At 41.1% G+C, this 15,223-nt stretch overlaps 1 protein-coding gene across 1 annotated transcript in view; it reads right to left on the minus strand.

Moving 5' to 3' along the window:
* NGR-B2 (neuropeptide receptor B2) overlaps positions 1-15,223 on the minus strand; it is an 88,794-nt gene that overhangs the window by 59,353 nt on the left and 14,218 nt on the right. The window lies entirely within an intron of this gene.

A 15,223-nucleotide genomic window follows, 5' to 3' on the forward strand; every position in this document is an offset into this window, starting at 1 on the left:
CTGTGAGCTCGTCCACCCATCTAAGCAATAAAAAAAAGATAAGACTAGTCTATTGTACTACAGTTACAATCTCCATTTACTACAACCGAGGCTTGTTCCGAACATTTTCATTTTTTTTTTTTTTATTTATTGTTAATTTTGTTTATGCTATGAGTAAATTATCACGTATCTATTACAAATAAGAGCTTCTAATTTTTTTTAAAGATGAGCAGATGTATCGTTGCCGCTGATGATCCGGAATAAGCCGCTGGACCAGAACCAGCCTGCTGTATTGGAACACCATACACCGCTCATAGGCTGCTCCGTAAAAGTTTCGTAGAACTGCTGCCACGTAGCGCGTTAGAGCGCGGGTAGCTCCTCCGCAGGTCGCCCCATAACCTTCACCGGGGTGAGGTCACCGCCTACAATGGCCGGACCCGGAGAGAAGCGGTGCAGTTACCCGCCACAAAACTTGCATCAACCGGAAGCTGAGAAGCCCTCGGTCACGGCTCAACCAGTCCGCTAGGACCGGGCGCCTCGACTGTCCAAAAACTGGTTGAAGGGTTCGCCAAGCAGCGACACCACGGTTCTAGTATGGACCACCGAGATTGAAGCCTCTGCGTTCTAATCGTTCAAGGCTCGTCATGAGATACGTGACTCCTCCAAGCATTGGGGACCCAACGAGTGCCTCTGCATGTACGTCATCAGCGCAATCTACTGTTTTCATTTTAAATTAAATTTTACCCCAAATTGGGTAAAATGTAATTTGCGCAACATTAAAAGTCAGATTTTTAATGTTATTAATAATTTTTAATTAAATATTAAAATGATAATTAATAAATAGTTATATTAAATACAATTGTAGCTGTCTCTCTAAAATTAAACAATATATTAAATTATCTTTCTGTAAAAAAATCTGCTGAACGAGACAAGAAGAAGGCCTCATCTGAGGACTTGCTGCGTTCGCATTTTCACTTTTAACATTCTCAAGTAGTACTTTGGGAATCATCTCGTTTTTAGTCAGAGTGCGAAGAACGATGAATATCTCTTCGTCGATAATATTAAGCGGACTAACATTATAAATAGACCAGTATTCACTGGTTAATATTTATGGAATTTTAAGCCAGTGCTTATATTATATACCTCTAAATGGCTCAAATACGCTATGCTAATATCTTAAAGACATCAAGGCGACGTGTAGATAGAGCATAGATCATTCTTATTATTCAGTTTAATTCAATTTGTTTTAAGAATCCAAGTAAATAATACGAAGCATATTACTACAAAATTAATAAAGTTATAGAAGAAATAATATCAATTGGCTTGGGAAAAGTAGAACATTATTAATTTGATGAAACGCTTGACGGAAATATTGTGAACTCTCACGTAACTTTATATTGCTAGTTCTAGAACTCAATATGATGAAAATTAGATCGAAACTTACCTAATATTAATCTTATATAAGACAATAAGTTTTTAAGAAGGAAAACAAACTAATACCCAGGCGCTTATTTTTTTTATATAACTTGATGAAGCTTATCATTTGCATTTATGCTTTTCGAATACTATTTAAATTAAAAAATAGGTCCAATAAACAAAATATAAAAATCATCAAAAACTGTAACACCTAAATTAATAGTCAACAGATGATCACCGGAGAGCAAAATTAAGAATAACTAAAAAATAAGTCGGATGATAAACTGCACAATAAAGTCATCTCAAGGACTTATAAATGCATCCCGTATTTTTTTGTATTCTCCAAAATAATGAAGAAAACAATGTAAACTAATTAATACCTAAACACATCCTGTACACTAATGATTAAAAAAATAACAGCTAAATAATTTTAATTAACATTAAACAATAATTTAAAAAGAACATTGATAAAATTACCTTTAGACAAAACACAGGCTCTGAACATAATAATTCAAAGAACATCAAAACATGGTATATTCATATTATTATAAAGAAATAAAAAAAAACAATTAGAAACTCCTTTGATAACTATAATAACTCAATAGAACACCCCTGAAACCTTAAGACATAAAACAAGCGACAAGTATTAATAATTATGTCAAATAATTATAACACAATCTACCTGTGAAATCGTTTTTTTATTAAAGTAGATACAAAATTACATCCGCAATAAAGCGGTATTTTATTTAAAGAAATATAAATCTCAATTGGAATCAAGCAGGTTGTAAAATTCAGTAATTTGATTATTGACCAAAATTTTAAAACTGATGTTGAAACGATCAACTTAAAACAAGGTAAGAGTTATTGTTATTTAATTTAAATAATAGCTAAAACTAGATGATATACATTTAAAATAATCTATTTAGTTAAAAACAAAAAAACAAAACACCCATAAAAAGGAAACGAAACTAACAATCGATTTCATCTTTTTTTGTCCTATTGATATTTGTTATGATTTGAAGATGTGTGCAAATTTTCAAGTTTGCATCTAGAAATCGACGAAAATAACGCTCCAAAAACTCCGTTACATACAGACATACATACACATACCAAGGTAATAAGATCGTGTTAATTACACCAGTGAAACCTAGCGTACGTACTGCTGTAGCTCTCACTAATGTATTATATGAAAACCAATTGCTGAAATTATCCGCATTCAACACGTCAAAAGTAAATGGTAATATGAAATAGTATTCTGTGAAGTGCCAATAATAACTATATAAAGTTTCATGTGAATCCAATAAATCACACAAGAACGCATCGATTACGATCAAACAAAAAATGAATTTTAAATATAAAAACTAAAATATATTTTAAAGTAAATTTAGTTTTCCGAAAGACTGTCTTAATCGCTTTGTAGATACAATATTCTTAAGGCACGAGTCTAGGCAATATTTTAAATGGTGTCATTAATATTTAGATTAATCTACCTGGAGTAAATACTCCAGATAGCTTTCCGGGAAAAGCGATTAGTTAAATGCATTTTGTCTGAGCAGATCGGCTTCCTTTGTGTAACGGTGTGGTCCATCGACAAGCTTTCAGTCCCTATACGGGCTTATGTAAATGGCTTAGTGTTTCCATTTCAGACACTAATTAAGTTTTATCATTACATATATACCTATATATAGTTAGTTCATTAAATATAATTTTGAATTCTTAACACAAAATTTAAGTTACCTACAGTCTTTCTTGGTTTTTTATCCTATGTTATATCACACAACAACGCTCTAGATTACTTTTATTCAATAACATATGGGTGTAGTTTTTATGTTTAATGTATGTTAGATATATTGTGTAGTTAGTTTGAGGTGTTTTAAGACAAAAAACCAAAGTGCTTCTGTACGGAAGTTTTTTTTTATTGCCTTTGTAGGCAGACGAGCATACGGCCAACCTGATAGAAAGTGGTCACCGTCGCTCATGGCCGTAAGCAATGCCAGGGGCAGAGACAAGCCACTGCCTACCATTAAGTAAGAAGAAGAAGGACATGCCATAGCGCTCGGATAAGACCGTGGAGGGGAGTTCATTCCAAACCCGAATGGTACGTGGCAAAAAAAATCTTTGGCAACACACTGTCGATGAGCACAGCGGTTCCAAATAATGTGGATGAACTCTGCCCCGATGGCGGGAGGTGCGATGATAAAAAGGAGATGAGGGGATCATCTCGAATAATTCCTCAGAGCATTCCGTATGAAACATACGGTATAAAACCCAGAGATAACTGAAGTCCTTCCTTAGGCCCAGAGGTTTCAAGTGATCCGCGAAAACGAGACTATCGACTATCCGAACAGCACCTTTCTGTTTGAAGCCAAATGGAAGTAGCTGGTATTTGAGAGCCCCGGCCCAGAGGTGAGAGCAGTACACCATGCAAAGCTGGACTTGTGCTTTATAAAGCGCAAGTCTCTGCCCAGACGTAAATTACTGCTTTGCTCTGTTCAGGACTCCCAACATTTTAGAGGCCAATTTGGCTTTACCCCCAGAATTCCTATACTCGCGGAAAGCTGCAGGGGTACTCCTTGAAATTCCGACGCTGTGAAAAAAGGGTCATTCTTCGCAGTGAAGTAGTTGTTATTTGAGACCTCGGTCTGAGTATGAAAGCAGTACTCCAGATAGGACTGGACCTGTGAAGTCTTTGTCTAGACCTGAAGTATGCTTCGGTCTGTTAAAATAACTTAAAACTTAAAACATTTTAAAAACCCGACTTGGTTTTACCTATTGGAAGATCTCCCTATAATGGTAGCAGGGAAATAGTTAGGCCGGACGAGTAAGTATCATCACACTACTTATTGGTGCTGCGAAGTGGTAACCTGTTCCAGTTTGAAGAGCGGTATTAATGCCGCCACCTACTTTAGTACAAGAGGCCGATGCTCTATTGGGTTATACAACTAAGAATTTGATCTCTTGTATCAATGTTTCTGGTAACAATGATGTTCGGTTATGTATCGATTCCGGTTACCAATAAATACCAGTTGAGTTGAGAACCCATTCACGCATTTACGCAATAAAAAAATTGTATAAAAAATTGCTCCAAGTATGACATTCAAGATATCCAATTTTCTCTAAAGATTGTAAGGAATTGTACTCCCCGGAATTGCGGTATAATAAGAGAATACGTTTTTATTCGTATAGAATGCTCAAACTGGTATAAATATAAAATTAAATGTACTCCGGGCCTAATATTCACATCAGATACAAGTTTCAATCCCAAACTAAGCTCCTACAGAAAATCCGATCACACCAGCTTCAATGGTCATGCCTTCAGAGTAGCCAGTGTCAGCTATGATGCTGCATTCAAAAAGTTTGCTATCCATTTGCAGAGTTTTGTCAGATCGGAACATTATACAGTTACCCATGCAGTCTCTCTTTACTTAAAGTCCCAAGCGGCTCGCTACAGCGCGCAATGTAGTACCACCGTCCTCTTTAATCACCCAAAACAGTATGCCAATAGAGGCTGCCTACTATAGGGTCTAAAGTCAGACCTAAGTCTATAATGTACCCTCACGAAAGAGATCTTTTTTCCTTCTTGGCCAGCGGTCCTGGTCCAGCCTTGCCTCCGTTATTACCTCGACCGAGTTATGCCTCTGGCGAGGTTCAGATGCTGCTAGTTTTGATTTTGATTTATTCACCATGGTTCGCGGCCAAAAAACTCGGATTCACATTCACAGTGCACACAATCCGATGGTAGTGTCTCAATTATATGATGGTTTTTTAATGAAGCGAATGTATTTGTTTCCCTATAAAATCGGTAATGTGCGAAACTAAGACATACTATACATAAAGAAAACGGTCTTTTCTAGGTAGTGATTGGGAATCCATCGATTTCATGTATCTGCACTCTAAATTACTGCTTTGAACCAAAATATTATTATCAAAATTTCTATTAACTTTTCCTTTAAATCCAGACATCTTAAAAATGTCGAAGGGTGCACGCGACTGAATCGTTTCGCCTGTTACTATAGCAACCACTCTCTTTAGACACTGGAAACACTTGAAACTCAACAAAGATGCTGTTGACCTTGACCCGAAAAATCGATTTTCTGTGTCATGACGTATCAATTTTGAATCGATATAATTAATGGTACTTTTGTTCAATTTTCGTGGCATTGGCATGACTGGGTTTGTTGTTTGAAGTGCAGTTTGAAACATAAAAAAGGCTCAATGTGTATTTTTGAATAGACTTTTAAGGTGTTTTTAAAATATTTTTAATTTTGTTTTTATATATTTTATTCTTTTATTATTTAATAATAACTTAAAAGGAACAGGGGCACACAAAATATGTAGTTGGCAATTCTCGTTATTTATAAATAGCCAATATTTAAATAAAATATATTGCTTGCCATTCAATTGGAATACAATTAACGTGTGTCAGTTATCGCCCAACTTTTCGTACAATTTATCATCATCGATGTTAATCGATTATTTGATTATGTTAATAATCGGGAATTTCGATTTTCACTCGTTCGTTTCCTGTATTACGTATGTACATTTGTTTGGGACTCATTGATTTATATTCCAATTGAGTTAGTCTTTAATAATGTAACATGTGTTTTACTGCTGTGCAAAAACGTAGTGCGGCTTGGACGATTGATTTTAAATGCGTTATTTACTTAAGAACGAATATACGATGGTAGATTAATAACAGTAATCGAATATTTAAAGTGGCCGAATAGTTTTTAAGTGCACTTGTACTACGTGAACTCCCGAACTCGAGTCACTGAATTATAAAGATTTAAAATCGAATTTCAGAAAACAAGTGATTGGGAAACCTTTGTAATTTCGAACGGTGCGTATTCACATAGCTATTTTTAGTTAACGCGTAACACTCAGTCTAGTCTGCATTGGCTCTGGCTAATACTCAACATATTTAAACATGAAACTCGATAAATCTTTCAATAGCACGCGCATTTACACAGGTTCTTGTATACGAATGTATTACAAATGTTTTCTTTTTGAAATCTGACTTCTCGACATCTGAAGCAAAAATCGGATGAAATTTATCAAACAATTGCTAAAGCTACACGTTTATCTGTGTGTTTGAGTGTTTTTTAACACGCTTTATATTAGCTTCACTTGTATGTATGTTTGTATGTTTGTAACAGACTCTTTTAGATGCGATTTTGACCCACTTTAAACAGCCAGATTTCATTCAAACTTTGTAGACTTATCGAGGACCGATGACAATACACTAATTTGATAAGATTATTCCATTATTCCATTTGCAAAATAAGATTTTTGTCAATTTATTGAATTTTTATCTATAGTCGATAAGGCAGGAATTGATGTTAAAGTACTTAATAGTTTTAAAAACACGCTTTTATAGAAAATCTAACTAAAAAATGAAAAATAAATAATTGCTTAAAAAAACTAAAAAACACGCTTTATATAAAATTCAACTAAAAAATTTAAAATAATTTTTTTGAAATAAAATATATTTTACACTATTTTCAACTGAAATTTATTAAAATTTATTTAATATTTTTTTGTTGAATTTAATATTAAGCGTGTTTTTTTTATTTTTTTTAAACTATTATTTGTTTTTTTTTTGTTATGAGTAGAACATATTGCAATATTAAAAACTTGTTGCTTTTTTTCCCTACCCATTCGTTGGTAGCCTAAGGGGTTATTCTAGCTACGCCCGGATGGGTAGGTGAGCTCACGGACTCAACCTGAGAGAATTTGCTAACACTAGCCCCAGCAAGAGCAGTGCTTCGCAGAATCTACTACCGGAACGGAATAGCGATCCACTGAGCAGATCCGGTGAGAAACTCAGTGAGCTGTGTCTGTAGACTAGTTCCCTCGTCGAACTCTTACGACTCTAACGAGGACAGTGACCGATGCTTGAGAGGCTTAAAGCACCGAGAGTGAACCCAGGGGATCTGACAAATCATGTTTCAGGTGATGGAGTTTTGCGTTGCCCGGTCGCGGTCGGATAAGTAATTAACGGCGGCTACGATAACAGGGTTTTCGTGTCGCCCCGCTTTGTCGAAATACCGTTCTGACATTTCCATAAGATACTTACGTATCGGTACTCAATTTAGGTCGTCATGAAGATCTACTTTCCTCATATACCACGGTGTAACTTGTCGCGTTAGCTATCATAGATTAAGAGAATTTATCGAAAAACGCATAAGAATCAAAGGAACGACATTAGAAATTGCATTGTTACCGTAGCACGCAGTTTCTTACAATTTGATCCGCTGATGCGCGTGATTCACGGTTTTGCCTTAAGCGATGCTGGGCATTATCCGACATATTAGAGCGTGGTTGAATGAATCCAAAAAAAAAAAAAACCAACAAATATTTGGCTTAGCCCGAAATATGAATAATGATTTTCGTTGAAACAATTGGTACTTTTGCATAATTTTATTTACTATTTTATTAACATAAACGGATGATTCATCTCATTCACGAGCTTCTTCGTTAAATTACTATTTTACGATTTTGTATTCTTGATGAACGATAGTTAGACATAAAACAGATGGAATGATTAGTTTCAGCCATAATTTTATCGACTTTGTATTAACACAGGAAATATGTAACTAAGTGTACTAATACGGTATACAGTATATATAAATTGCCAATAATGTTTTTTTAACGTATTACTATAAATAATTTATTTTTGAAGCTACTTATGCACCACACAACTCGGTCTTCGGAGAGATCGTCCCTGCCCGGGCTTGTTCTTCCTGCCTTCATGGCAAGGGTGTCATTTTTGCTAGTATGACCAGTGCAACAAAAACCCACTTGTGTAAGATTTATGCATTCTTTGATATTAATGAGTTTCGCTGAAGTGTCAAACACCACCATATACTCGTAAGTTTAAGCTTTATCGAGCTATACAACGACTTATTACGGGTACGAATGGTAAATGATATCACCAGCAGTGATGCAGGTTCCGCTCTGATAGAGCATGTGCAAGAGGGGACTAACCGCGTGCTTGAGCAGTACCCATCTGCGGAGGTGGTGGTTCTTGGAAACTTTAACGATCACCATCAAGAGTGGTTGGGGTCCAAAACCACTGACCTCCCGGGTCGGGCTGCCTACGATTTCGCCCTGGCCTACAGCATCTCCCAGCTGGTGACACAGCCCACCCATGTCCCAGATATTGAGGGGCACGAGCCTTCTCTCTTGGACCTTCTGCTGACCACCGATCCAGCCGGATACAGTGTGGTGGTCGACGCTCCGCTTGGATCGTTTGATCACTGCCTTATCCGTGCTGCCATACCACTCTCTCGTCCTAGTCGTCGGACGACGACCGGGTATCGAAGAGTTTTGCGGTATATGTCGGCAGACTGGGATGGGCTGCGTGAATTTTACGCATCCTACTCATGGGGGTGGTTCTGCTTTTCCTCTACCGATCCTACCGTCCTACCGTCTGTGCGGACCGTCTTAAAGACGTAGTGCTCCAGGGGATGGAATTGTTTATTCCCTCCTCTGAGGTGCCCGTTGGGGGTCACAGTAGACCCTGGTATAACAATGCCAGTAGGGATGCTACACACCTTAAGCGGTCCGCATACATGGCATGGGTTGACGCCAGGAGACGTCAGGACCCTAACATCTCAGAGGAAATGCGGAAATATAATGTCGCTTCCAGGTCCTACAAGAGGGTTATTGCCAGGGCGAAGTCGGAGCATGTTGCTAGAATTGGCGAGCGACTAAAGAGCTATCCCTCTGGGAGCCGTGCTTTTTGGTCGCTCGCCAAAGCTGCAGAAGGAAACTTTTGCAGGTCTAGTCTCCCACCACTACGCAAGTCCGATGACAGTCTGGCCCATAGTGCGAAAGAGAAGGCTGACCTTTTGGTCAAACTCTTCGCCTCGAACTAGACTGTGGACGACGGGGGTGCCACACCACCGAACATCCCCCGGTGTGATAGTTCCCTGCCAGAGATCTGCTTTACACAGTGTGCAGTCAGGCGGGAACTCCGACTCCTGGATGTTCATAAGTCAAGTGGGCCAGACAGTATCCCTGCAGTGGTTCTGAAAACGTGCGCCCCTGAGCTGACGCCTGCGCTAACGCGTTTGAATCGCCTCTCTTATTGCGCTACCAGGGTTCCGTCTTCGTGAAAGACAGCCCATGTCCACCCTATCCCCAAGAAGGGTGACCGGTTGGACCCATCGAGCTATAGGCCTATCGCGATAGCTTCCTGGCTTTCCAAGGTGATGGAGCGAATAATAAATATACAACTCCTGAAGTATCTTGAAGATTGCCAGCTGATCAGTGACCGACAGTACGGTTTCCGTTACGGTCGCTCAGCTTGCGATCTTCTTGTATACCTTACTCACAGGTGGGCTGAAGCCTTAGAGAGCAAGGGCGAGGCTCTTGCTGTGAGCCTTGATATCGCGAAGGCCTTCAACGGGGTTTGGCATAAGGCACTTCTGTCGAAGCTACCATCTTACAGAATCTTAGAGGGTCTCTGCAAGTGGATCGCTAGCTTTTTGGATGGGCGGAGCATCACGGTCGTTGTAGACGGTGACTGTTCTGATACCATGACCATTAACGCTGGCGTTCCACAAGGTTCGGTGCTCTCCCCCACGCTTTTCATCCTGTATATCAATGACATGCTGTCTATTGATGGCATGCATTGCTATGCGGATGACAGCACAGGGGATGCGCGATATGTCGGCCATCAGAGTCTCTCTCGGAGCATGGTGCAATAGAGACGATCAAAACTTGTGTCTGAAGTGGAGAACCTCTGGGGCGATTCTCCAAATGAATTGAATTTGGTTTAATTCAACCCGTTAAAGACACAAGTTTGCGCGTTCACTGCGAAGAAGGACCCCTTTGTCATGGTGCCGCAATTCTAAGGAGTATCCCTGCAACTTTCCGAGAGTATCGGGATACTTGGGGTCAACATTTCGAGCGATGTCCAGTTTCGGAGTCATTTGGAAGGCAAAGCCAAGTTGGGGTCCAAAATGCTGGAAGTCCTCAACAGAGCGAAGCGGTACTTCACGCCTTGACAAAGGCTTTTGCTTTATAAAGCACAAGTCCGGCCTCGCATGGAGTACTGTTCCCGTCTCTGAGCCGGGGCTCCCAAATACCAGCTTCTTCCATTTGACTCCATACAGAGGAGGGCCGTTCGGATTGTCGATAATCCCGTTCTCACGGATCGTTAGAACCTCTGGGTCTGCGGAGGGACTTCGCTTCTCTCTGCATTTTGTACCGCATGTTCCATGGGGAGTGTTCTGAGGAATTATTTGAGATGATTCCATCATCTCGTTTTTACTACCGCACCGCCCGCCATCGGAGTAGAGTTTATCCATACTACCTGGAGCCACTGCGGTCATCCACAGTGCATTTCCAGAGGTCTTTTTTGCCACGTACCATCCGGCTATGGAATGAGCTCCCCCCTCCACGGTGTTTCCCGAGCGCTATGACATGTCCTTCTTCAAACGAGGCTTGTGGAGAGTATTAAGCGGTAGGCAGCGGCTTGGCTCTGCCCCTGGCATTGCTGAGGTCCACGGGCGACGGTAACCACTCACCATCAGGTGGGCCGTATGCTCGTCTGCCTATAAGGGCAATAAAAAAAAAATTAACAAACAAAACAATGGATATTCAGTTTTATATATTTCATGCATTTTTCATGTATTTCATGTATTATTTAGGCCTACAATTTTTCCGTTTACTTCTTTTCACTACTAATATTTTTTTCAATATTTGATCTAATATGTTTTGTTTTGAAATTATTGTTTAGTTAGTGGACATAGTTATAAAGATAACATGGTTTTAACGCTGTCTCTGGAACTCATCAATATGCAAAACGAAAGGTTTGACAATGAATGCGCTATCCCACAACGATTGGATGGATGAACGTAAAATTGCGCGGAATTCTCTTTCTGAATTCACTCATAAATACTTTGTAAACTGATTGCAAACCACCTTTGGATGTGCCTACATGTTTCATGTAGCATAAAAACAGTTTTCCGATAAAGGCCACAATAGGATACTGACAATGAAAAAAAGGACCACGCGAATAACGCTGATGTGAAACATGCACATCCCCCCGTGCACATATTTTGTTACAAATCTAAAGCTACGTCAATCATTTAGGTAAAATATTTTTTGTACTGTAAATCTACACGACAACACAATCTGTTTACGCTTGAGGAGATATTTAATTACCATAGCGTGTTTTGTTATAGTATAAAAGGAGAGTATGTTATTCATTGGTCATAATATGATCCTGAATAATTCTGTTGTTTGAGCATGAGAAATCAATAAAACCTTTTATAACATTCGAATTTCAATAGTTCATTTTAACGTATTACCAATGTCTGTTTTGTTAATGATTTTGCTAGCATACAGACGTAGTATTGATAATGGCAGTATACTATTCGGGGAGGATGCGAACATGATAATTATAATATATCACAGCGCTGCTTTAAAATATATTGTGGACATAATTATGATTTACCAATAAACCAGTTTGTAAACCATGTTTAACTTGAATCGGTACAAGTGTTAAATTCACTTCAGAAACATACAATTTAGTTTACTGATATTGCATACGGTATTCCTCATTAACGAAAGACGAGAGCTTTGATTTAATTAAATTGCATTCAAAATGATTGCCACGCATACTCAATGTGTTCATTAGTGACGTAGTTTAAGATGAGAGAAAATTTGAATTAGCTGAGCAAATTTAATTTGTTGGAAACATTACTATCGACCAAAATGTCGTGCCTACTTGTGCCATAAATTAGTTAACTTAATGACGACGTGGAATATGATGTCCTTATGTGTTCGATTCGAACCCAGCGACCTCGTGGCAGCCTAGGGCTACGGAAACCAGCACGAGGTGCGCGTCGAACATGTGCCGCGATTCGCGGCGCCGTATGTACTATTTTAACAAAATATCATGCAATCACTCACCGGAACCGATGCCTTCGTCTTCTCACGCCGTATCACTTAGGGAGAAGGGTATGGGGCAGGAATGGATAAGGATTAGCGATGATACCCAACTTTAGCGTAGACCGTCAATATACAGGTACCGTCCCGTTCGAGAAGCAAGACAAAGTGACAGATGTCAAATCGCGACGGCACCGTCAAATCGCGACCCGTGTTGCCGTGGTAAGAATTCAAAAACTAACGGATTGGTTTCGAACAGTCACCCGCCCGGACAGGTCCCCTACCTGTCCCTAATCAACTGGCAGCCGGGACAACGTTGTGACCGCTCGTTTGAGAACCGAGTCCCCGACCAGAACCTCTGCAGACCGAGGGGTCCCATCCTTACCGGGAAACAGATTAACAATGCGCCCCCTACGCCAACGCAGTGGCGGCAGGTTAGCATCCTTAACCAACACAAGGTCACCGACGTGAGGGGGACTGGTTCTATCCGTCCACTTAAAGCGCTGCTGGAGCAGATGTAAATACTCAAGGGACCAACGTTTCCAGAAATCTTGGGACATCTGCTGCAACATCTGGTATCGCCTCAACCGTCCAGGCTTGATATCCGAGAGGGGATACTCCGGCAACGCATTCAGTGGCTGTCCTATCAAGAAATGGCCTGGAGTTAACGACTCCAAGTCATTCGGGTCTGAACTGAGCGGGCACAACGGCCGTGAATTAAGTACCGCTTCAATTTTACAAAATACCGTAGTTAACTCCTCAAAGGTGAGCGAGGTTTGCCCTATCACGCGCATCAAGTGAGTCTTAGCCGATTTTACTACTGCCTCGAAAATTCCACCCCAGTGGGGGCATCCTGGAGGACTGAAGGTCCACCGAATACCGCGACGAGAGAGGGCCGTTTCAATATCCACCTGGTTATTGTTCAAGAAATTTACTACATCCCGCAAGTAACGGTCCGCACCTACAAAATTCGTGCCGTTATCGGAGCGTATCAATTCGGGTAAGCCTCGACGGGACACAAATCTATCCAAGCTCGCAATAAAGGCTTCAGTTGTAAGGTCGGCAACAACTTCAAGATGTACAGCTTTGGTTGAAAGGCAGACAAAGACGCACAGATAAGCCTTAATTAACCTAACATTCCGCAAACGTGAAGCCTTGATCATGAAAGGCCCAGCGAAGTCCGTACCAACTCCAGAAAACGGCCTCATCTTCTTCACTCTGTCTGGAGGCAGATCTCCCATCTGAGGCTGCATCGTAGACGCCTTAAGCCGATAACAGGGTAAACACCGGAAAAGGACGCTCCGAACCGTACGACGCCCTGACAGAATCCAAAATTCCCTCTGGAGGGATGCCAACAACGCATTGCAACCGGAATGCGAATTTGCGATGTGGCGATCCATCACCAACAGGTCAACTAACTGGCTCTTCTTGGGAAGTAAAAGAGGATGGCGCGCCGAATAAGGTAAATTTGAGTTACTTAATCTACCTCCCACTCGAATCAACCCCTGGCCGTCTACAAAGGGGCTAAGACGAGCGATAGCTCCACGAAGCTTAGGGCGCTCAGTCCTTAGCGCCTTCAATTCTGAATGAAAGCTGGTGGCTTGCACAACTTCAATTAATTTCAGCAGCGCCTTCTTCCGCTCGATGGGACACACAACAGGTGTCATATTGCGTTGAGACACCGACAAACGACAATTCCGAATAAACCTCAAAATCCAGGCGGTAACCTTAACCAGCTTGTCCAAGGAGCTATAACGGTTGATGAGCAGATCCAAATCCAACCCCTGAATCACTCCTCGATCCTCGAACTGCGCCGGTGCAGCCACGAGACCTGGAGGAACTTCTATGCGAGAGGGAGGCCACTGAGAAGCCTTCATGGTGAGCCACTGGGGACCCCACCATAACTGATGATCAACTATTTCCGATGCTAAGCATCCCCGAGAAGCGCAGTCCGCCGGATTGAGCTCACCAGGCACGTGTCTCCAGGTTAGAGGGACCTCAGAACCTTGAATCTGGGAGACACGGTTGGCCACGAAAACTTCAAGTGTATGAACCGAAGCCTTCAACCAGCACAACACTATCTGGCTGTCTGTCCAAGCATACACAGTGTTTTCTAAATCAATAACCGACCGTAAACTAGTAGCTGTATGGTTTAACAACCTAGTCAACAGAGCGGCACCAGACAACTCGAGCTTCGGAATCGTCATGCGTGTCCGAAGCGGAGCGACCTTACTCTTCGCTAACACCAACCGTATATCAACCCTTCCAGTTGAAGAAACCGTTCGCAAGTATACCGCAGCTGCGAATCCACGTTCCGAGGCATCCGAAAACCCGTGCAGAGACGCCTTGTATTTGCCCGCAGGAACCAGCTTCCGAGGTATTGACACGTGGTTAATATCAGGAAGAGACGAGAAAAAGTTCAACCAATCCTTCAATAGGTCACCAGCAATCCCCTCGTCCCATGACAGGTTAGCAGACCACAGTCGCTGCATGAAGCACTTCAAGAGAAAAGTGACAGGAGCGATCCAACCGTTTGGATCGAAGGTTCGAGCAATTGTGGAAAGCACCGTTCGCTTAGACCATACCTTTGGATTTTCCAACTCCACCCGATAGGTAAATTCGTCTTGAATCGGACGATATTGTATCCCTAGGACCGACAGCATGTTAGGGTTATCGACATTCTCGAAAAGATGGGGATCCTGTTGAAACTCCGTTGGCAAACCAGTCAACAACTCAGGACAGTTAGACAGCCATTTTCTCAACTCGTACCCGCCCCTGCTCAAAAGGCGGATCAGTTCATCCTTGCGTGATAAGGCCTCTTCGACACTGTCGGCGCCCGTACATACGTCATCGACATATAGGTCCCGTTCCAAAATGTCCGCAGCACGAGGGTAGTGCAACCGTTCCCTCACTGCCAGCTCCCGCA

The sequence above is a fragment of the Bombyx mandarina genome, chromosome 01, assembly GCF_030267445.1.
Source record: "Bombyx mandarina strain Sakado chromosome 01, ASM3026744v2".
NCBI classification, from domain to species: domain Eukaryota; kingdom Metazoa; phylum Arthropoda; class Insecta; order Lepidoptera; family Bombycidae; genus Bombyx; species Bombyx mandarina.